General features: G+C 49.6%; 1 protein-coding gene across 1 annotated transcript in view; it reads right to left on the bottom strand.

Moving 5' to 3' along the window:
* The window catches only part of LOC140403431 (glutamate receptor ionotropic, delta-1-like), a 1,359,932-nt gene that overhangs the window by 1,101,727 nt on the left and 235,245 nt on the right, over nucleotides 1–22,960 (bottom strand).

The raw sequence follows: 22,960 nt of genomic DNA, 5'->3' as shown, positions 1-22,960 counted from the left end.
GGAAATATGGATAAACTGGGCTGAGTTATTTCCAGTAGGAATCAGTAAGAGTGAGGCTGAGGAAGTGCTAAGAGAGCACAAAGTGGTTTATGAGTGAGGAGAACCGAATGATAAAAGTAGCCATCAGTATGAGATTAAGTATCATAAATCAGCAGATCATGCAGATGTTCTTTTCATATTTCCCATGAAGGCAGGAGAATGTGGATGATGGGCTGAATGGCTGAATTCTGCTCCTTTGTCTTATGGTCTAATGAAGACTGATTCAAATTTAGCTACTGAGTTACCTGCTAATCACTTTACATATACAAATGACATGTCTGTTCAAGAAATTAGTGAAGAAACTTGCAAAGATGTGGTACTCAATAAAATGTTCAATCATCAGAAATCTCTGACCTAAAGAGGGTGATGATGAGAAATTGCAGAAATGTTTCACATATCGAAATGTATTTGATCAAAGCTTTCTCCTACGAGGTTTAAGAGTCATTCCAAAGTTTAGAGAGATTGTTTGAGGAACTTCAAGAACACACAAGGACACTCCACATCAAAGCAGTAGCAAGAAGGTTTTTTTTAGTAGATCGGGATATTGACGAGTTAGTTAAAAGTTGTGAATCTCAGAATGAGATTCCAATCAAAGTTCCTTTCATTCCCTGGTCAAACACAAGAAAACTGGGAGAATGAGTGCATGTTGAGTTTTTTTGAAGTAGAAGGAAAAGAGAATCTTGTTTTGGCCAATAGCTGCAGCAAATGGATAAGTCTGCCCAATTCCACAAATATCAAAACTATTTTGCGAAGTTGCATTTTCTGGGTCTCCTGAGGTGTTGGTGTCAGATCACGTCCTGCAATCTATGTTAGAAGAGTTCAAAGATTTTTGAGTATGAATAGAGTGAAAGACATTCTTATTCACCACATCATCCCAAAATGAATGGTTCTACAGATTGTGAAGAGGTCTTTGCAGAAGACGTTGCCAGGTGATAGGCGAGGCACTGATTTCCCTGTTTCTCTTTGACACAAGCTGGACGATTTTCTATTCTCTTACAGAATAACCCCACTATCTACAACAGGTTGTTCACCTTATGAGTTGTATTTAGACACATTCCTCAGACAAGGTTTAGTTTGTTTAAGACTGACGTCAATAGCAAATAGAAGACAAAGTGAAGATGAGTCATGATACATGAGGCAAGTTCAGAGCTGGTCAGAAGGTGATAGGGAGAAGTATGTGATTGGAATTGTTACAAAGAGGCATACACAAATCTAGTGAATATTAAGAGAGACTCTCTCAGTGTCATGCAAATCATTTGCTCAAAATCTTTGCTTGATCTTATTGAAACATATAAGAACTTTGGGGGTCTTGATAGAGTGGATAGGGGAGGATATTTCCTTGTGAGGGTGACTGGAATGAGGGGACACAGTTTAAGACAGTCTCCCTTGTAAGACAGAGATGAGGGGCGTCTGGAATTCTCTTTCACAGAGAGCAGTGGTGGCTGGTCATCGAATTGAGTCTGTTAGATTTTTAATAAACAAAGCAGTCAAGGGTTATGGGGCAGGCGGGAAAGAGGAGTTGAGAGTCCTCCAGTCCAAGGTGAAAGGTAGAAAGAAAGTGAAATCATGAAGAAATTGAAAGTTTGCCAATATTTCACCAGAATTTCGGCGGGAGCAGAGTGCAGGGGCCTGTCGGGAGGTGAGTTTTTGATTTAAAAACACTTACCTGGTCCCGATTCTGTTCTTCTTTTCTGTTTCATTTAAAAAAAAAAATTTTTTAAATATAAGGCGGGAACCGGAAGTTCGACCCGCGGACTTCTGGGAAGGCCCCCCCCCCCCCAACCAATTAATTCTGGTGGAGAGGAAACCCGAGACACTACACGTGTAGTGTCTCCCACCCGCCCTCCTCCTCTAACCTAATAATAAGACCCATTGGTGTGAGGTAAGTGCCGTATTATATTATTATATTTAAAAAATGTATTTATTAACCAGAACTTGGTTGGAAGTTAGAGGGATGGCAGGGAAGGGAGTGCAATGTTCCTCCTGCAGGATGTTTGAGGTGAGGGATGCTGTTAGTGTCCCTGCTGATTTTACCTGCAGGAAGTGCAGCCATCTCCAGCTCCTCCAAGACCGAGTTAGGGAACTGGAGCTGGAGTTGGATGAACTTCGGATCATTCGGGAGGCAGAGGGGGTCATAGATAGCAGCTTCAGGGAATTAGTTACACCAAAGATTAGAGATAGATGGGTAACTGTAAGAGGGACTGGGAAAAAGCAGTTAGTGGAGGGATCCCCTGCGGTCGTTCCCCTGAGTAACAAGTGTACCGCTTTGGATACTTGTGGGGGGGGGGGGGACTTACAAGGGGTAAGCCATGGGGTATGGGCCTCTGGCACGGAGTCTGTCCCTGTTGCTCAGAAGGGAAGGGGGGAGAGGAGCAGAGCATTAGTAATTGGGGACTCGATAGTCAGGGGCACAGATAGGAGATTTTGTGGGAGCGAGAGAGACTCACGTTTGGTATGTTGCCTCCCAGGTGCAAGGGTACATGATGACTCGGATCGTGTTTTCCGGGTCCATAAGGGGGAGGGGGAGCAGCCCCAAGTCGTGGTCCACATTGGCACTAACGACATAGGTAGGAAAGGGGACAAGGATGTCAGGCAGGCTTTCAGGGAGCTAGGATGGAAGCTCAGAACTAGAACAAACAGAGTTGTTATCTCTGGGTTGTTGCCCGTGCCACGTGATAGTGAGATGAGGAATAGGGAGAGTGAGCAATTAAACACGTGGCTACAGGGATGGTGCAGGCGGGAGGGTTTCAGATTTCTGGATAACTGGGGCTCTTTCTGGGGAAGGTGGGACCTCTACAGACAGGATGGTCTACATCTGAACCTGAGGGGCACAAATATCCTGGAGGGGAGATTTGTTAGTGCTCTTTGGGGGGGGTTTGAACTAATGCAGCAGGGGCATGGGAACCTGGATTGTAGTTTTAGGGTAAGGGAGAATGAGAGTATAGAGGTCAGGAGCACAGATTTGACGTCGCAGGAGGGGGCCAGTGTTCAGGTAGGTGGTTTGAAGTGTGTCTACTTCAATGCCAGGAGTATACGAAATAAGGTAGGGGAACTGGCAGCATGGGTTGATACCTGGGACTTCGATGTTGTGGCCATTTCGGAGACATGGATAGAGCAGGGACAGGAATGGTTGTTGCAGGTTCCGGGGTTTCGGTGTTTTAGTAAGCTCAGAGAAGGAGGCAAAAGAGGGGGAGGTGTGGCGCTGCTAGTCAAGAACAGTATTACGGTGGCGGGGAGGATGCTAGATGGGGACTCATCTTCCGAGGTAGTATGGGCTGAGGTTAGAAACATGAAAGGAGAGGTCACACTGTTGGGAGTCTTCTATAGGCCTCCAAATAGTTCTAGGGATGTAGAGGAAAGGATGGCGAGGATGATCCTGGATAAGAGCGAAAGTAACAGGGTAGTTATTATGGGAGACTTTAACTTTCCAAATATTGACTGGAAAAGATATAGTTCGAGTACATTAGATGGGTCGTTTTTTGTACAGTGTGTGCAGGAGGGTTGCCTGACACAATATGTTGACAGGCCAACAAGAGGCGAGGCCACGTTGGATTTGGTTTTGGGTAATGAACCAGGCCAGGTGTTAGATTTGGAGGTAGGTGAGCACTTTGGGGACAGTGACCACAATTCGGTGACGTTTACGTTAGTGATGGAAAGGGATAAGTATACCCTGCAGGGCAAGAGTTATAGCTGGGGGGAAGGGCAATTATGATGCCATTAGACATGACTTGGGAGGGGTAGGTTGGAGACGTAGGCTGCAAGTGTTGGGCACACTGGATATGTGGAGCTTGTTCAAGGAACAGCTACTGCGTGTTCTTGATAAGTACGTACCAGTCAGGCAGGGAGGAAGGCGTCGAGCGAGGGAACCGTGGTTTACCAAAGAAGTGGGGTCTCTTGTTAAGAGGAAGGAGGCCTATGTGAAGATGAGGTGTGAAGTTTCAGTTGGGGCGCTTGATAGTTACATGGTAGCGAGGAAGGATCTAAAGAGAGAGCTAAGACGAGCAAGGAGGGGAAGTATTTGGCAGGTAGGATCAAGGAAAACCCAAAAGCTTTCTATAGGTATGTCAGGAATAAAAGAATGACTAGGGTAAGAGTAGGGCCAGTCAAGGACAGGGATGGGGAGTTGTGTGTGGAGTCTGAAGAGATAGGCGAGATACTAAATGAATATTTTTCATCAGTATTCACTCAGGAAAAAGAGAATGTTGTGGAGGAGAATGCTGAGACCCAGGCTATTAGAATAGATGGCATTGAGGTACGTAGGGAAGAGGTGTTGGCAATTCTGGACAGGCTGAAAATAGATAAGTCCCCGGGGCCTGATGGGATTTATCCTAGGATTCTCTGCGGAGCCAGGGAAGAGATTGCTGAGCCTTTTGGCTTTGATTTTTATGTCATCATTGGCTACAGGAATAGTGGCAGAGGACTGGAGGATAGCAAATGTGGTCCCTTTGTTCAAGAAGGGGAGTAGAGACAACCCCGGCAACTATAGACCGGTGAGCCTCACGTCTGTTGTGGGTAAAGTCTTGGAGGGGATTATAAGAGACAAGATTGATAATCATCTAGATAGGAATAATATGATTAGGGATAGTCAGCATGGCTTTGAGAAGGGTAGGTCATGCCTCACAAACCTTATCGAGTTCTTTGAGAAGGTGACTGAACAGGTAGACGCGGGTAGAGCAGTTGATGTGGTGTATATGGATTTCAGTAAAGCGTTTGATAAGGTTCCCCACGGGAGGCTATTGCAGAAAATATGGAGGCTGAGAATTGAGGGTGATTTAGAGATGTGGATCAGAAATTGGCTAGCTGAAAGGAGACAGAGGGTGGTGGTTGATGGGAAATGTTCAGAATGGAGTTCAGTTACAAGTGGCGTACCACAAGGATCTGTTCTGGGGCCGTTGCTGTTTGTCATTTTTATAAATGACCTAGAGGAGGGCGCAGAAGGGTGGGTGAGTAAATTTGCTGACGACACTAAAGTCGGTGGTGTTGTCGACAGTGCGGAAGGATGTTGCAGTTTACAGAGGGACATAGATAAGCTGCAGAGCTGGGCTGAGAGGTGGCAAATGGAGTTTAATGTAGAGAAGTGTGAGGTGATTCACTTTGGAAGGAATAACAGGAATGCGGAACATTTGGCTAATGGTAAAATTCTTGGAAGTGTGGATGAGCAGAGGGATCTCGGTGTCCATGTACATAGATCCCTGAAAGTTGCCACCCAGGTTGATAGGGTTGTGAAGAAGGCCTATGGTGTGTTGGCCTTTATTGGTAGAGGGATTGAGTTCCGGAGTCATGAGGTCATGTTGCAGCTGTACTAAACTCTGGTACGGACGCATTTGGAGTATTGCGTACAGTTCTGGTCACTTCATTATAGGAAGGACGTGGAAGCTTTGGAACGGGTGCAGAGGAGATTTACCAGGATGTTGCCTGGTATGGAGGGAAAATCTTATGAGGAAAGGCTGATGGACTTGAGGTTGTTTTCGTTTGAGAGAAGAAGGTTCAGAGGAGACTTAATAGAGGCATACAAAATGATCAGAGGGTTAGATAGGGTGGACAGTGAGAGCCTTCTCCCGCGGATGGAAATGGCTGGCACGAGGGGACATAGCCTTAAACTGAGGGGTAATAGATATAGGACAGAGGTCAGAGGTAGGTTCTTTACGCAAAGAGTGGTGAGGCCGTGGAATGCCCTACCTGCTACAGTAGTGAACTCGCCAACATTGAGGGCATTTAAAAGTTTATTGGATAAACATAGGGATGATAATGGCATAGTGTAGGTTAGATGGCTTTTGTTTTTTGACTTCCCATGTCGGTGCAACATCGTGGGCCGAAGGGCCTGTACTGCGCTGTATCGTTCTATGTTCTATGTTCTATTACAGGATCCGGGGGGCGGGATTCTATGATCCTGAGGCTAAGTGTTGACTCCGTCGGAAACGCACCGGCCCCAACGCAACATGGCGCAGGGTTACAGGGGCCGGCGCGGAAGAAAGGAGGCCCCCAGCCAGAGAGGCTGGCCTGCCGATCGGTGGGCCCCGATCACGGGCCAGGCCACATTGCAGCCCCCCCCCCCCCACCTCCCGGGGTCAGACCCCCCCTCCCCCCCCACAGGCTGCCCCCCGACCCTTCCACGCCGAGTTCCCGCCGGCTGAGAATCGTGTAGAGTGGCCCCCGACTGGCGCCGCGCCAACCACGCCACCGCCAATGGCGCCGATTCTCCGCTCTGTGGAGAATTGCGTGCCGGTGTCGGGGCGGCGTGGGCCGATTCTCGCCAGCCGCGGGGATTCTCCGGCCCGGCCCCGGGCTGAGAGAATCCCGCCCCACATGTAGAGTAATATGAGGCAGGGCCTTTGATTAAGAAAAATCAATCAATGCTACGATCCCATCCATGAAGTGGAATTGGTAATCATACTCCCATAGGATTGTGGGATAGTCATTAGTCCCCAGCCAATCGTAAGTAGGCAGGTTATAACATCCCTCCCCCCCAAAGTCCAAGGAATCCACCGAAGACCCTGGCGAAGGAGGGCGTCGGACTCGTTTGGCCGCAGGCACCATTTGCGCGCGGCGCTGGATCAGGCGGCGTGTAACGAGACGGAGACCGGCACTTCCGTGATGAACGGCGCGGTTGTACATCCACGGCCCGTGGACCCGAGGAGTCCCCCTCTGATGCATCCTGTGTCTCCATCTCGGAGTCAGAGTCTGCTGCCTCCGTCATGTCAGCGTCTCTATCTCCATTCGGTCCCGTAACGACCTGCGCAGGCTTCGAGTGAGGCACCAATGGAAGATTGTGAGGACTACCTTCCCTTGTCTCTGGTCTCTGCGGCTGTAGAAATGAGCTCCGGGGGCGGGGAATCTTTTGAGGGGATAGTCTTCTGGACCGGACGTGGTCTACATGTTTGCGCTGGAGACGACCCTGGGCTTGCACTTGGTAAGATATAGGGCCCGTTTGGCGAAAGATTACACCAGGAACCCATTGGGCACCACCAGCAAAATTCCGCACGAATACTGGGTCACCGGGTGCAAACTGCCGAATCGCACGATGCCGAGAAAATCCCTGTCCCTGCCGTTCTTGTGTGCGGCATACTTTTGCGCCAATGTCCGGGAAGACCATGCTAAGGCAGGTGCGGAGTCTCCGGCCCATTAGGAGTTCTGCGGGAGCTACCCCAGTCACTGCATGGGGGGTGGTCCTGTACGTAAACAAAAAGCGAGCCAGTCTCGTGTCCATTGATCCGGAAGACTGCTTCTTTAGGCCTCTTTTGAATGTTTGCACTGCGCGCTCTGCCAACCCATTTGAAGCCGGGTGGTAAGGGGCAGTGCGGATATGGCGGATGCCGTTCATCTTTGTAAACCTAGCAAACTCCTCACTCGTGAATGGAGTGCCATTATCCGTGACCAGCACCTCGGGGAGGCCATGCGTACTAAATGATAAACGCATCTTTTCAATTGTTGCGCAGGACGTTGTCCCCTGCATCTTATGCACCTCCAGCCACTTGGACTGGGCGTCAATTAGTAGAAGGAACATGGATCCCTGAAAAGGGCCTGCGAAATCTGCATGTAAGCGTGCCCAAGGCCGCCCTGGCCATTCCCAGTGATGTAGGGGCGCGGCCGGCGGAAGCTTCTGATGCTCCTGGCAAATGGAGCAGTTTTGGGCCACCTTCTCAATGTCGGTGTCGAGGCCTGGCCACCAGACATAACTCCGGGCCAACATTTTCATCTTGGTCACGCCCGGATGCCCATTGTGCAAGTCTGATAATATCAGCTCCTGGCCTTTTTCTGGGACAATCACACGCGTCCCCCACAAGAGGATGCCGTCTTCCACGCTGAACTCTGACAGCTTGGAGGAAAATGCCCGCAACTCGCCTGGGAGCTGTCTATGCTGCCCACCATACAGGACTATGTGCCGAACCTTTGACAGGACTGGCTCCGTCTGGGTCCACTCACGGATCTGTGATGCCGTGACAGGCAAGGTGTCCATAAAATTTAGGGTTGCAACCACCTCACCGGTCGTGGGGGTCGACATGGGGCCGGTTGATAAAGGCAATCGGCTCAGTGCGTCGGCATTTGCTATCTGCGTACCTGGTTTGTGCTCCAGAGAATACTCATATGCAGCAAGCAACAAAGCCCAGCGCTGGATCCGTGCAGAAGCAATGGGCGGTATTGGCTTATCCTCTCTGAAGAGTCCCAGCAGGGGCTTATGATCAGTCACGATAGTGAAATGGCGGCCGTACACATACTGGTGGAAGCGTTTCACCGCGAAAACCACTGCCAGGCCCTCCTTCTCGATCTGCGCGTACTTTTTCTCCGCTGCAGTCAATGTGCGGGAGGCGAAAGCTATCGGTCGCTCGGCCCCGTTCTCCATCTTGTGGGACAGGACGGCCCCAATACCATACGGGGATGCATCACATGTGACGAGCAAAGGCTTTCCCGGATCATAGTGGGTTAGTAACCCAGACGACGACAATTGTTGCTTTACCCGCCGGAAAGCGGTTTCTTGCGGCTGATCCCAAACCCAGGTGTGATTTTTCTTTAGCAGCAGGTGCAAAGGGGCCAGCGTAGTTGCCAGATTGGGGAGGAACTTCCCGTAATAGTTTACGAGACCGAGAAAAGAACGAAGATGCGAAGTGTCAGTCGGGGTGGGGGCATGTTGAATTGCACGCACCTTCTCTGCGACGGGGTGCAGACCCTCGCGGTCCACCCAATAACCTAGGTAGACTACTTCTTTTGCCTGAAATACGCACTTTGTGTGACGTAAACGGACTCCAGCCTCCGAAAGGCGTCTAAGGACAGCCTCCAGATTTTCCAAATGCTCTTGCTCCGACGTCCCTGTAATCAACACGTCATCTAGGTAGACAGCCACACGTGGTAAACCTCTCAAAATGCCCTCCATAACACGTTGAAAAATTGCGCAGGCAGAGGATACTCCAAAGGGCAACCGTGTATATTCATGCAGGCCCCGGTGTGTGTTAATTGTTACGTATGGTCGGGAGGCAGGGTCCAGCTCCAACTGCAGGTAGGCGTGACTCATATCTAATTTTGTGAATGAGAGTCCACCTGCAAGTTTCGCGTAGAGATCCTCTATGCGAGGCATTGGGTATCAGTCGAGTCGGGAAACTGTATTCACTGTAAGTTTATAGTCGCCACACAAGCGAACTGTGGCATCTGGCTTCATTACTGGTACAATTGGTGCTGCCCAGTCAGCAAAACGGACGGGCCTGATAATGCCCAAACTCTCCAAACGAGTGAGCTCCCCTTCTACCTTCTCGAGCAAAGTGTAAGGCACTGGGCGCGCCCGGAAATAGCGCGGCGTGGCTCCTGGTTCAACTTGGATACGGGCTACGGCCCCTTTTATTTTCCCCAAACCAGGCTGGAATACCTCTGGGTATCGTCCTAGCACCTCAGTCAACCCTCCAGAAACTGTTTGGAGGATGTGCTGCCATTGCAACCGCAAATGGCGCAACCAGTCCCGACCCAACAGGCTGGGCCCATGGCCACGCACTACGATAAGTGGGAAACGCCCCTCCTGGCGTCCATAGACAACAGGGGTCATTGTAGTTCCTGCAATGTCCAGTGGTTCCCCCGTGTAGGTGGCACCACTGGACGGTGCACCAGTGCACCAGTATCCAACTCCATCTCCAGCGGGTGGCCATTGACCCATACTGTCACCTTAATGGGGGCCACACGGGGAGCTGCCACACAATGCAGCTGCAGACAGTCGTCCTCCGTCTCCACGTCCTCAGGAGTGGTCGCCACAGGTTCATCCACATGGAAGGTACGGCCTCTGGGCTGGTTCCAGTTACGGCCCCTGGGCTGGTCCCAGTTTCGGTCGGAACGACGGCGCCTCTGGCGTCCCCAGGACCGCCGTCCGCGACGGGGTCGGCGCCTACAAGTCTGACACGGACATGGCTCCTCATCCATTGGCTCTGGAGACGGCTCCCTTCGGGGAGGAATGTCTGATGGCCACTGGCGTCGGTCCGGTCGTTGCCTCGCCCAAGGTACCGCAGGAGTGCGGGGGGACGTTTTTGGGCGGAAAGGGTTGCGCCCCAAGGCATGCACTTCCATTCCCTGTAGCTCCTGTACTCCTCGCTCTGCGCTCTCTCGGGACAAGACTATTTGTATTGCCTGTTGAAAAGTCAATGTTGGCTCCGCTAACAACTTTCTCTGGGTTGCTGCATTGTTAATATCGCAAACCAAACGGTCGCGTAACATTTCTGACAAGGTCTCACCATAGTCACAGTATTCCACAATCCCGCGTGGCCTGGATAAAAAAATCGGCAAGGGATTCTCCAGGGGTCCTCTCAGCGGTATTAAACCGGTAACGCTGGACTATCGTGGACGGGGTTGGGTTAAAGTGTTGCCCCACTATATTCACAAGTTCGTCAAACGTTTTGGTGTCCGGCGCAGCTGGGTACGTAAGGCTCCTAATCACCCCAAACGTATGCGGCCCGCAGGCGGTGAGCAATATGACCACCTGGCGCTCGTTTTCAGTGATATTGTTTGCCCGGAAATAGTAACGCATCCGTTGTGTGTACTGGTTCCAGCTTTCCAGCGCAGCATCAAAAACATCCAAACGTCTGTACAGAGGCATGGTATAATAGAAAACAACTTCCAACCTGTATCCAACAAAAATCCAGGGAGGTGGCTTCAGCAGTGTAGACAGCTATTCACTTTTACCTTCGTCGCCAGTTTTGTAAGGGCCACGAAGAATCCAGCACGAGTTTTAAGGATACAAAGTAATAACGTTTATTTACTATAATAATTATATACACAACAGTAGCAGTAACTTCCGTTGCTACCTTCTCCTTCCTGCTGGTTCCTGAACTGGCCAGCTTATTTATACTAGGAGTTTCTCCGCCCCCCTCATTGGGGAAGTTCATACTTCCATAGGATTGTGGGATAGTCATTAGTCCCCAGCCAATCGTAAGTAGGCAGGTTATAGCACCCCTCTTTTTCAAAAATTTGTTCTTAAGCCAGACGTCTTGGACAACTTTCCTCGAGGTGCAGAAACCTCTGAAGGACCAAAAATAAAACATCTGAAAATGAAGGAGATAAATTGGAACTGGGTTCTGGCATTGTTAAGCAGATCTACTGGTAATGACGTAGCTCATTTTCCAATTCCAGCAAATGCATTACTTGCAAGTAATGCATTCAGAATTAATGCTCGTTACTGTCTCTGAATTTCTGTTTGTGTTTATTTATCATCAAACAATCTTCTATTTAGGAAATGCTGTAAATTAAAAGAACTGTATTGTCAAGGTAGGATTGAGGATTTAAGTGTATCCTCCCAGATAAATGCTCGCTGATTAGTTTTTTATTACGCTTTTCAATTAGTATGTTTAAATAATCCTCTTGTCAGGCCCTTTGTGGATCACGAGCTGCCTCCTTTCATTCATTCTTTGCCAATTATTTCCTGAAACCTTGATTCATTTACATCCAGATGTAGCTAGCATCTCCATAGCAGCCACTGCAACTAAGCAACCACAATCTGGTGGCCTTGATCCTATCAGTGGCAAATTTAGTTGTACCACAGACAACACCACCAAGGAACAGAATGAGTCAATCTGTATTTTCAAGGGGACCCACATGAATGTGTTGGTATTTCCAGGGGCCCTCGCAGTGGGTCAGTATTTGCAGCATGGTCTCCCAGAAGCGAGCTTAGATATCCCGAGAGTCTAAAAAGTTTTAATAATTATTTTCAGGTGTTTTTCAGGTGTATGTCAACATTTACAGGTATTCTCCAGCTATATATTCTTCCTCCTTCTGTCTAGTCTTCCTCCCTCTGTGAGAAGCTTGTCTTCTCTGCTGGCACTGTCCAAGCTCCCTTTGATGCTGCAGCCCAGGAAGAATTACAACTATTGTCCCCATCACTAGGAATAATTGGATTCCTCAGAAATCTTGTCAGACTCCATTATAATAGCAGAGCGTTTAGAAATACTTAATATAATCAAGCAGAGTCAGCATGGCTTCATAAAGGGGAATCATGCCTTACAAATTTATTAGAATTCTTTGAGGGGTTAACGAGCAGGATAGATGAGGTGGAACCAGTAGATGTAATATACTTGGATAAGATATCATATGAAAGCTATTTAATAAGATGCCTATGGAGTTCGGGTAGTATATTAGCATGGATAGAGGATTGGCTAACTGATAGAAAACAGAGAGGTTTTTTAAAATTGAAAGTACCCAATTATTTTTGTTCCCAATTATGGGGCAATTTAGCATGGCCAATCCACATACCCTGCACATCTTTGGGTTGTGCAGGCGAAACCCACGCAGACACGGGGAGAATGTGCAAACTCCACACGACCAGTGACCCAGAGCCAGGATCGAACCCTGGTCCTCGGCGCCGCAGGACAGCAGCGCTAACCACTGTGCCACCATGCTGCCCACTAGAAAACAGAGAGTTCAAATAAGAGGAGCATTTTCTGGAATGGTAACCTGTAACTAGTGGAGTGCCATAGGAATCTGTGCTGGGACCACAATTATTCACAATACATACCAGTGACTTGGACGAGGGAAATGAATGCACTATTGCCAAGTTTGCAAATGACACAAAAATATGTGGGCAGGCAAGTGGCGAGGATGACACAAAGAATCTACAGAGGGATATAAACCGCTTAGGTGAGTGAAATGGAAAAGTTCAGAAGAATGAGAGGCAACTTTATTGAGGCATATCGGGTTCTCAGGGGGTTTGACAGGGTCGATGCTGAGAGGGTGTTTCCCCTTGTGGGAGAGTCTAGGACCAGAGGGCAGCATCTCAGAGTGAGAGGTCGCCCATTTCAGACCGAGATGAGAAGGAATTTCTTCTCTCATAGGGGAGTGAATCAGTGGAATTATTTACCGCAGAGAGCTGTAGAAGCTGGATCGTTAAGTATGTTCAAGGCTGAGAGACAGATTTTTAATCAGTGAGGGAATCGAGGGTTATGGGGATAAGGCGGGAAAGAGGAGGTGAGGATTATATCAGCCATGATCTCATTGAATGGTGGAAAGGACTCAATGGGCCGAGTGGCCCACTTCTGCTCACATCTACATCTTATAGTATGTGGGGGATTCTAGATTCTAGAACAAGGGGCACAGTTCAAAATAAGGCGTCTTCCATTTAAGACAGTCTGCTCCTTTTCTTATGTTCTTGATAAGCATTACAGGTGTTCCCCAGATGTGTCTAAATCTTTAAAGGTATTCTTCATCTGTATGTTAATATTTAAAGATCTCTCAGGGATATATAAATATTTACAGGTATTCTCCAAATGTGTTTAAATATTCTCGATTCCCCAGATATTCATCAGCTACAAACCAATACCTGTAGGGTTCCGCCCAGGGCTTAGTTACAGGTTGTCTCGGTGCCTGAACCGGCCCAGAGTTAGAGGATTTCAATCGCGGTCATTCATCGGGACACCCAAACACCAGCTGCAGCTCTCAGGCTAAGAGACAGATTTCAGCATCAGTCTGCCCAAATCCTCAGGTACATGTTCCAGGCGCCCATTACTTCACACCAACTTCTGATGCTTGACCAATCTCTCCTCCTCATTGTCCTGATTAACACATTAATCCATCAGTTTCCCATTGGGGAAAGCATTGGAAACCAGCGGACACAGATTTAGGGTGATGAGAAAAGAAGCCATAGCAACACGAGGAGAGACGTTTTTACGCAGCGAGAGGATGGTTAGGGTCTGGAATGCACTGTCTGAGAACCTGTCTGAGGCATGTTCAATCTCGGCATTCAAGAGGAAATTTGATTATTAACTAAAAAGGAAAAAAAGTGCCATGGTGAAAGGTCAGGGAGTGGCACCAGGTGAATGACTCCTTCAGACACCCAGTACAGAAATGATCGGCCAAATGGCCTCCCCTGTGGTTCTTTCTATGATTTAAGGTCTTTCACTTTGGTCAATAGTTAACAAGAGGTATGTGCTCGACCGATGAATGAATAATTAGGAACACTTGCCTTTCAGGGAGCGGGGAGGGGGGTTACCTGGACACTTAGTTCCAGGAGCCAGTCACACCTCTTAGGTTAGGCAGAGTTAGTCAATGGTCAGGGTCAGGAGGGTGAGACTGTGACCAGGCAGATATGGGAACCATAGATGGAGGAGCCACCAGCCCTGACTTTATCCTATCGATAAGAGGTGCTTGCTACCTGTGTACGAGAAGAAGGAAAGGAAGGTAGGTGAGTGAACTAGGCCTAGCACCATGGTGAAGAGTGCCATTCAAATGGGGGGAGCACGGAATGATGTGGTGATAGGAGACAGCAAGCAAATAGATATTGCCATCTGTGGCCACAACCACAGGTTGTGTTCCCTGTCCGATGTTGGGTTAACATTGAACATACAGTGCAGAAGGAGGCCATTCGGCCCATCGAGTCTGCACCGACCCACTTAAGCCCTCACGTCCACCCTATCCCCGTAACCCAATAACCCCTTCTAAGCTTTTTGGACACCAAGGGCAATTTATCATGGCCAATCCACCGAACCTGGACTGTGGGAGGAACCCGGAGCACCCGGAGGAAACCCACGTAGACACGGAGAGAACGTGCAGACTGCACACAGACAGTGACCCAGCCGGGAATCGAACCAGGGACCCTGGATCTGTGAAGCCACAGTGCTAGCCACTGTGCTACGGTGCTGCAGTCAGACACAGGCCAGGTCAGGTAAGGTTTCCTTCCCGAAAGGTGCATTAGTGAACGAGATGGGTTTTTACAACAATCAATCAAACATTACTGTTTTTTTTAAATTCCAGATTAATGAATTGAATTCAAATTTCACCAGCTGCTGTAATGGGATTTGAACATTAACCTGGACCTCTGGATTACCAGTCTAGTGACATTACCGTGAAGGCACAGTCCCCATTGTGAGTGCCACAATAAGATTATAGAAGTTAATATCACCGGCTATCAACCAATAGCCAATTATCACCCTATTGAAAAAATATGTCCTGTTAACCTGCTTAAGGTTTATTGATTGAAAATGGCTTGTTAAGCATTTGGCAATGTGTGAGCTTCTGATCCATCTCTATTGCTCCTGAGTTGTTCCTTTTCCAAATATTAATGATTTGAAAAAAAAATTTTTTTAATTTGAATGCGGATTACAGGGTCAACGGCAGGGTTCTGAGGAATGTGGAGGAACAGAGAGATCTTGGGGTTCATGTCCACAGATCTCTGAAGGTTGCCACTCAAGTGGATAGAGCCATGAAGAAGGCTTATAGTGTGTTTGCATTTATTAACAGGGGGCTTGGGTTTAAGAGCCGCGGGGTTATGCTGCAACTATACGTGACCCTGGTGAGACCACATTTGGAGTATTGTGTGCAGTTCTGGTCACCTCACTATAGGAAGGATGTGAAAGCATTGGAAAGGGTGCAAAGGAGATTTACCAGGATGCTGCCTGGTTTGCAGAATAGGTCTTATGAGGAAAGATTGAGGGAGGTAAGGCTTTTCTCTTTGGAGCGGAGGAGGATGAGAGGCAACTTAATAGAGGTTTATAAGAAAATGAGGGGGATAGATAGAGTGGACGTTCAGAGACTATTTCCTCGGGTGGATGTAGCTGTTACAAGGGGCATAACTATAAGATTCAGGGTGCGAGATATAGGAGGGATGTCCGAGGTAGGTTCTTTACTCAGAGAGTGGTTGGGGTGTGGAATGGACTGCCTGCTGTGATAGTGGAGTCGGACACTTTAGGAAATTTCAAGCGGTTATTGGATAGGCCCATGGAGCACACCAGAATGACAGGGAGTGGGACAGCTTGATCTTGGTTTCGGACAATGCTCGGCACAACATCGAGGGCCGAAGGGCCTGTTCTGGGCTGTACTGTTCTATGTTCTATAAATGTCTATGGAGGTTGCAAATTATCAAGAGGTTTTCATAAAAATTGAGCAGACAGTTGATACTGAGGAGGATTGGTGTGAACTGCAGGACATCAATGGACTGGTCAGATGAGCAGAAAAGTAGCAAATGGAATTCAACCCAGAGAAATGTGAGCTGGAGCATTTGGTGTGTTCAGACGAGGCAAATGATTACACAAAAAAAGGGAGGATCCTGAGAGGCGCAGAGGAAGTGAGGGACGGTGGAGTGAATGCTCACAGATCCTGCCAGGTTGATAAGGTATTTAAGAAGGCAAATGGAATCCTTTCATTTTGTTCGCCAAGGCTTCTGGTCACTTTGTTACAGAAAGGATGTCATTTCATTAGACAGGGTCCAGAGGAACTTTACAAGGCTGTTGCGAAGACTTGAAAAATGCAGCCATGAGGGAAGTTGAGAAAGGCTGGGGTTGTTCCTGTGGAACACAGGAGGCTGGGGGAGATTGAGACATACAGAATTGTGAGTGGCCTGGATAGAGCGGATGGAAAGGGAATGTTTACTTTCGCAGAGAATCAGTGACTGGGGTAAAGATTTAAAGTGATTGGTAGAAAGATTAGAGGAGCGATGAATAATTTTGTTTTTCACCCACTCGGTAGCAGTGGTCTGGAATTCATTGACTGAAAAGGTGGCAGAAGCCCTCAACTCATTTAAAAGGTGACTGGATATCACCTCCAGTGTCGTTACCTGCTGGGCTATGGAGCAAATGCTGGAAAGTGGCATTAGGCTGGGTGGCTTGTATTTTGACTGGTGTAGACACAATGGGCCTCGTTCTGAGCTACAACACTCTATGACTCTGTGCCATAAACGGGATTAGGATAGGTGCTTGATGGTTGACTCAGGTGCAATGGGCCGGAGGGTCTTTTTCTGTACTGTAAAGCTCTATGATTTGTGCCTCAAACCTTCTCTGATTATAAACCATTCTGGTTGAAGCCACAGTAAATATGGTGCAAGTAGCTTCAGTTGCTTCTGCTCCGCAATCAAGAATTTCCCCAACATTCTGTCGGACAACATACAACCAATGCTGTCTGACAACACTCTCTCAGGTTGTTGAGCATCATGGATGTGTTCCGCTGGAACCGGGATGGGATGCAGCCAGTGGATCCTGTAAGCGGCCTCTTCTGGGATTCCCAATAGCCCTGCCCACAATGGCATGGTCAACAGCTCAATTAACTATGTTGACCCCGGGTCTAACCGGCACCTGGGATCTACCGACCTCACCGAGGAGCCCCCGGCTGGGTGCTGTTTAGCACTGGTTCCCAACGGGGACCAGGTGGAAGGGCACTGGTGGATTTTCCCGGCAGGAACCAGAAAATCCTTTCCAGAAATGTATTACTGTGGTGAAGAGCCAGGAGTAGCCAACTTGCTAAGTGCCTCTCAGAAATTCAAACCTGGTGCGAACCAAATGGTTGCATTGAAAATACAACCTGTCCTCCATGTGATAGAGCACCAATCCAGTAACCTGTCCTCTATGTGATAGAGCACCAGTCCAGTAACCTGTCCTCCATGTGATAGAGCACCAATCCAGTAACCTGTCCTCCATGTGATAGAGCACCAATCCAGTAACCTGTCCTCCATGTGATAGAGCACCAATCCAGTAACCTGTCCTCCATGTGATAGAGCACCAATCCAGTAACCTGTCCTCCATGTGATAGAGCACCAGTCCAGTAACCTGTCCTCCATGTGATAGAGCACCAATCCAGTAACCTGTCCTCCATGTGATAGAGCACCAATCCAGTAACCTGTCCTCCATGTGATAGAGCACCAGTCCAGTAACCTGTCCTCTATGTGATAGAGCACCAATCCAGTAACCTGTCCTCCATGTGATAGAGCACCAGTCCAGTAACCTGTCCTCCATGTGATAGAGCACCAATCCAGTAACCTGTCCTCTATGTGATAGAGCACCAGTCCAGTAACCTGTCCTCCATGTGATAGAGCACCAATCCAGTAACCTGTCCTCCATGTGATAGAGCACCAGTCCAGTAACCTGTCCTCCATGTGATAGAGCACCAATCCAGTAACCTGTCCTCCATGTGATAGAGCACCAATCCAGTAACCTGTCCTCTATGTGATAGAGCACCAATCCAGTAACCTGTCCTCCATGTGATAGAGCACCAATCCAGTAACCTGTCCTCCATGTGATAGAGCACCAATCCAGTAACCTGTCCTCCATGTGATAGAGCACCAATCCAGTAACCTGTCCTCTATGTGATAGAGCACCAATCCAGTAACCTGTCCTCCATGTGATAGAGCACCAATCCAGTAACCTGTCCTCCATGTGATAGAGCACCAATCCAGTAACCTGTCCTCCATGTGATAGAGCACCAATCCAGTAACCTGTCCTCCATGTGATAGAGCACCAATCCAGTAACCTGTCCTCCATGTGATAGAGCACCAATCCAGTAACCTGTCCTCTATGTGATAGAGCACCAATCCAGTAACCTGTCCTCTATGTGATAGAGCACCAATCCAGTAACCTGTCCTCCATGTGATAGAGCACCAATCCAGTAACCTGTCCTCTATGTGATAGAGCACCAATCCAGTAACCTGTCCTCTATGTGATAGAGCACCAGTCCAGTAACCTGTCCTCCATGTGATAGAGCACCAGTCCAGTAACCTGTCCTCTATGTGATAGAGCACCAGTCCAGTAACCTGTCCTCCATGTGATAGAGCACCAGTCCAGTAACCTGTCCTCTATGTGATAGAGCACCAATCCAGTAACCTGTCCTCCATGTGATAGAGCACCAGTCCAGTAACCTGTCCTCTATGTGATAGAGCACCAATCCAGTAACCTGTCCTCTATGTGATAGAGCACCAATCCAGTAACCTGTCCTCCATGTGATAGAGCACCAATCCAGTAACCTGTCCTCCATGTGATAGAGCACCAATCCAGTAACCTGTCCTCCATGTGATAGAGCACCAATCCAGTAACCTGTCCTCTATGTGATAGAGCACCAATCCAGTAACCTGTCCTCTATGTGATAGAGCACCAATCCAGTAACCTGTCCTCCATGTGATAGAGCACCAATCCAGTAACCTGTCCTCTATGTGATAGAGCACCAATCCAGTAACCTGTCCTCTATGTGATAGAGCACCAGTCCAGTAACCTGTCCTCCATGTGATAGAGCACCAGTCCAGTAACCTGTCCTCTATGTGATAGAGCACCAGTCCAGTAACCTGTCCTCCATGTGATAGAGCACCAGTCCAGTAACCTGTCCTCTATGTGATAGAGCACCAGTCCAGTAACCTGTCCTCCATGTGATAGAGCACCAGTCCAGTAACCTGTCCTCTATGTGATAGAGCACCAATCCAGTAACCTGTCCTCTATGTGATAGAGCACCAGTCCAGTAAGAAAGAGAAAACTCTGAATTATTAAGAGATTTGAGGGTAAACAGCTTGAATTACTGACTGTAGATTGGCTCCTATATTGAGGACTGACTGTAGATTGGCTCCTATATTGAGGACTGACTGTGGATTAGCTCCTATATTGAGAATTGACTGTTGATTAGGAAGACTGACTGGACACAAAGTGAGTCTGTTGGACCATTCGAGTGTTTACAGTTTCAGTCAGTGGGGAGTAAATTCCTTGCACTGCACTCTGCCTTATCACATTTGTTCTTCTGTCTCCAAGCGGGCAGGAGATTGGTTCTGGTGTTTACTGTTTTAGAAAAGGCTTAGCCCAATGGCAGATTAGTTGTCCATTATTTTTTCTCTCAACCCAATTTGAAGGCAATGAATGAAAAACCGCAGGTCTTGGGAGATTGGCTATCAACCATTGGTTGACATATTTGGTTGACTCTCCCAGGAATTTATCAATCTTTCTGATTCTCTAATGTCCTGTGGTAGTATGCATTAGGGGTCATGTGGGACTGTGAAGCCGTGATGCTACTGGCTGACAGATCCCGGGTCCTGGTTGGCTGTTGATCCCTAGCTCCGCCCTGAAGGCGGAGTATAAGAACCTGGGCTTCTCCCCGCAGCTCCACCCTGTTGCTGAACTGCTGGGAACAAGTCACGCTTAATAAAGCCTCATCGACTTCACCTCTATTCGTCTCTCTCGTAAGTCATTGTGCGCTACAATTTATTAAGCGTGCTTAAAGGACTATGGAGCTCAGGATCGCCCCGGAATGCCTGAGGATCAGCCCCCACGCAGTGAACGTGGCAGCAGTTTTAAACACTGGCAGACTTGTTTCGAAGGCTACCTCCGAACGGTCCCCGGCCGGATCACAGAAGACCAGAAACTACAGGTCCTGCACTCAAGGGTAAGCCCGGAAATTTACCCTCTCGTAGAAGACGCAGAGGATTTCTCGACGGCGCTCGCAGCACTAAAGAGCGTCTACGTTCGTCCAGTGAACCAGGTCTACGCACGCTACCTACTCGCAACGAGACGGCAAAGCCCCGGAGAATCGCTAGAAGAGCTCTACGCCGCGCTGCTAATTTTGGGACGGGGCTGCGGCTGCCCGCCGGTAAACGCGACGGAACACACGGACATGTTAATTCGTGATGCGTTTGTGGCAGGTATGAACTCTCCCCAAATCCGCCAAAGACTTTCAGAAAAAGAGTCGCTAGGACTCTCAGAGGCACGGGTCATTGCAGCTCCTATAGATGTGGCCTCGCAAAACGCCCGCGCCTACGGCCCCGACCGCGCGGCAGCCCCTTGGGCTCCGTGGACCCCCCGTCGTGACAAACCCCCTTCCCCCCCCTCACAGGCTTGCGCGGTTAAGACGCCAGACCATCCCGGGGGGGCCCGCTGCTATTTCTGCGGGCAGGCGAAACACCCCCGGCAGCGCTGCCCGGCCCGCGCGGCAACTTGCAAGAGCTGCGGGAAAAAGGGCCATTTCGCGGCTGTGTGCCGGTCCCGGGGGGTCGCCGCTGTCTCCGGAGAAGAAAGAGTCCAGCGCATCCCAAACGCTCCCCAACCCCCCCAGCGCCCCATGTGCGACCCGCGGGCGCCGCCATTTTGGGTCCCGGCCACCACGAGGGGAGGATGGGCGCCGCCATCTTGTGACCCCCCAGCCATGTGCGATGCATGGGGGTGGCCATTTTGTCCACCCCCGACCATGTGCGATCCGTGGGAGCGGCCATTTTGTCCACCCCCGGCCGCGTGCGATTCATGGATGCCGCCATCTTGGATGACAACAATGGACCCCAGCATCGACGGCTCCACGGGGTCCGAAGAAGACGCTGAGATACTACGACCACATCTGGCCTCGGTGACGCTGGATCAAGCACGGCCCCGGACGCTCCAGACGACGACAACAACGGTGCTGATCAACGGACACGAGACACCATGCCTGATCGACTCCAGGAGCACCGAAAGCTTCATCCACCCCGACACGGTAAGACGCTGTTTTTTGACCATCCGTCCCAGTACGCAAAAGATTTCCCTAGCTGCAGGATCCCACTCCGTTGAGATCAAAGGGTTCTGCATAGTGACCCTAACGGTGCAAGGGAGGGAGTTTAAAAACTACAGGCTCTACGTCCTCCCCGTACTCTGCGCGCCCACATTACTGGGATTAGATTTCCAGTGCAACCTGCAGAGCCTAACGTTTCAATTCGGCGGCCCAATACCCCCACTCACTATCTGCGGCCTCGCAACCCTCAAAGTTGAACCGCCATCCTTGTTTGCAAACCTCACCCCGGATTGCAAACCCGTCGCCACTAGGAGCAGACGGTACAGCGCCCAGGACCGGACATTTATCCGGTCCGAAGTCCAGCGGTTGCTGAAGGAAGGCATAATCCAGGCCAGCAATAGTCCCTGGAGAGCACAGGTGGTAGTAGTAAAGACCGGGGAGAAGCAAAGGATGGTCATAGACTATAGCCAGACCATCAACAGGTACACACAGCTAGATGCGTACCCTCTCCCCCGCATATCCGACATGGTAAATCGGATTGCCCAATATAAGGTCTTCTCCACCGTGGACCTCAAGTCCGCCTATCACCAGCTCCCCATCCGCCCAAGTGACCGCAAGTACACAGCCTTCGAGGCAGATGGGCGACTATACCAGTTCCTAAGGGTCCCATTTGGCGTCACAAACGCGGTCTCGGTCTTCCAACGGGAGATGGACCGAATGGTTGATCAACACGGGTTACAGGCCACGTTCCCATATCTCGACAACGTAACCATCTGCGGCCACGATCAGCAGGACCACGACGCCAACCTCCAAAAATTCCTCCAGACCGCAAACGCCTTGAACCTCACATACAACGAGGACAAGTGCGTGTTTAGCACAAACCGGCTGGCCATCCTGGGATACGTAGTGCGCAATGGGATAATAGGCCCCGACCCCGAACGCATGCGCCCCCTTATGGAATTTCCCCTTCCCCACTGCTCCAAAGCCCTGAAACGATGCCTGGGGTTTTTTTCATATTACGCCCAGTGGGTCCCCCAGTATGCAGACAAGGCCCGCCCACTGATACAGACTACTACCTTCCCCGTGTCGACAGAGGCCCGCCAGGCCTTCAGCCGCATCAAAGCAGATATCGCAAAGGCCACGATGCGCGCCATCGACGAGTCCCTCCCCTTCCAGGCCGAGAGCGACGCCTCCGATGTAGCTCTAGCGGCCACCCTTAACCAAGCGGGCAGACCCGTGGCCTTCTTCTCCCGAACCCTCCACGCCTCAGAAATCCGCCACTCCTCAGTGGAAAAGGAAGCCCAAGCCATAGTTGAAGCTGTGCGACATTGGAGGCATTACCTGGCCGGCAGGAGATTCACTCTCCTCACTGACCAACGGTCGGTAGCTTTCATGTTCGATAATGCACAGCGGGGCAAAATTAAAAATGACAAGATCTTAAGGTGGAGGATCGAGCTCTCCACCTTCAACTACGAGATCTTGTACCGTCCCGGAAAGCTGAACGAGCCGTCCGATGCCCTATCCCGCGGCACATGTGCCAATGCACAAATAGACCGTCTCCAAACCCTCCACGAGGACCTCTGCCACCCGGGGGTCACTCGGTTCTACCATTTTATAAAGTCCCGCAACCTCCCCTACTCCGTGGAGGAGGTCTGTCCTGTCACCAGGAACTGCCACATCTGCGCTGAGTGCAAACCGCATTTTTTCAGGCCAGATAGAGCGCACCTGATCAAGACTTCCCGCCCCTTTG

This window comes from Scyliorhinus torazame, chromosome 28 (assembly GCF_047496885.1).
Source record: "Scyliorhinus torazame isolate Kashiwa2021f chromosome 28, sScyTor2.1, whole genome shotgun sequence".
Lineage (NCBI taxonomy): Eukaryota > Metazoa > Chordata > Chondrichthyes > Carcharhiniformes > Scyliorhinidae > Scyliorhinus > Scyliorhinus torazame.
Note: the sequence above shows the minus strand (reverse complement) of the source record. Positions and strands in the feature narration are given on the sequence as shown.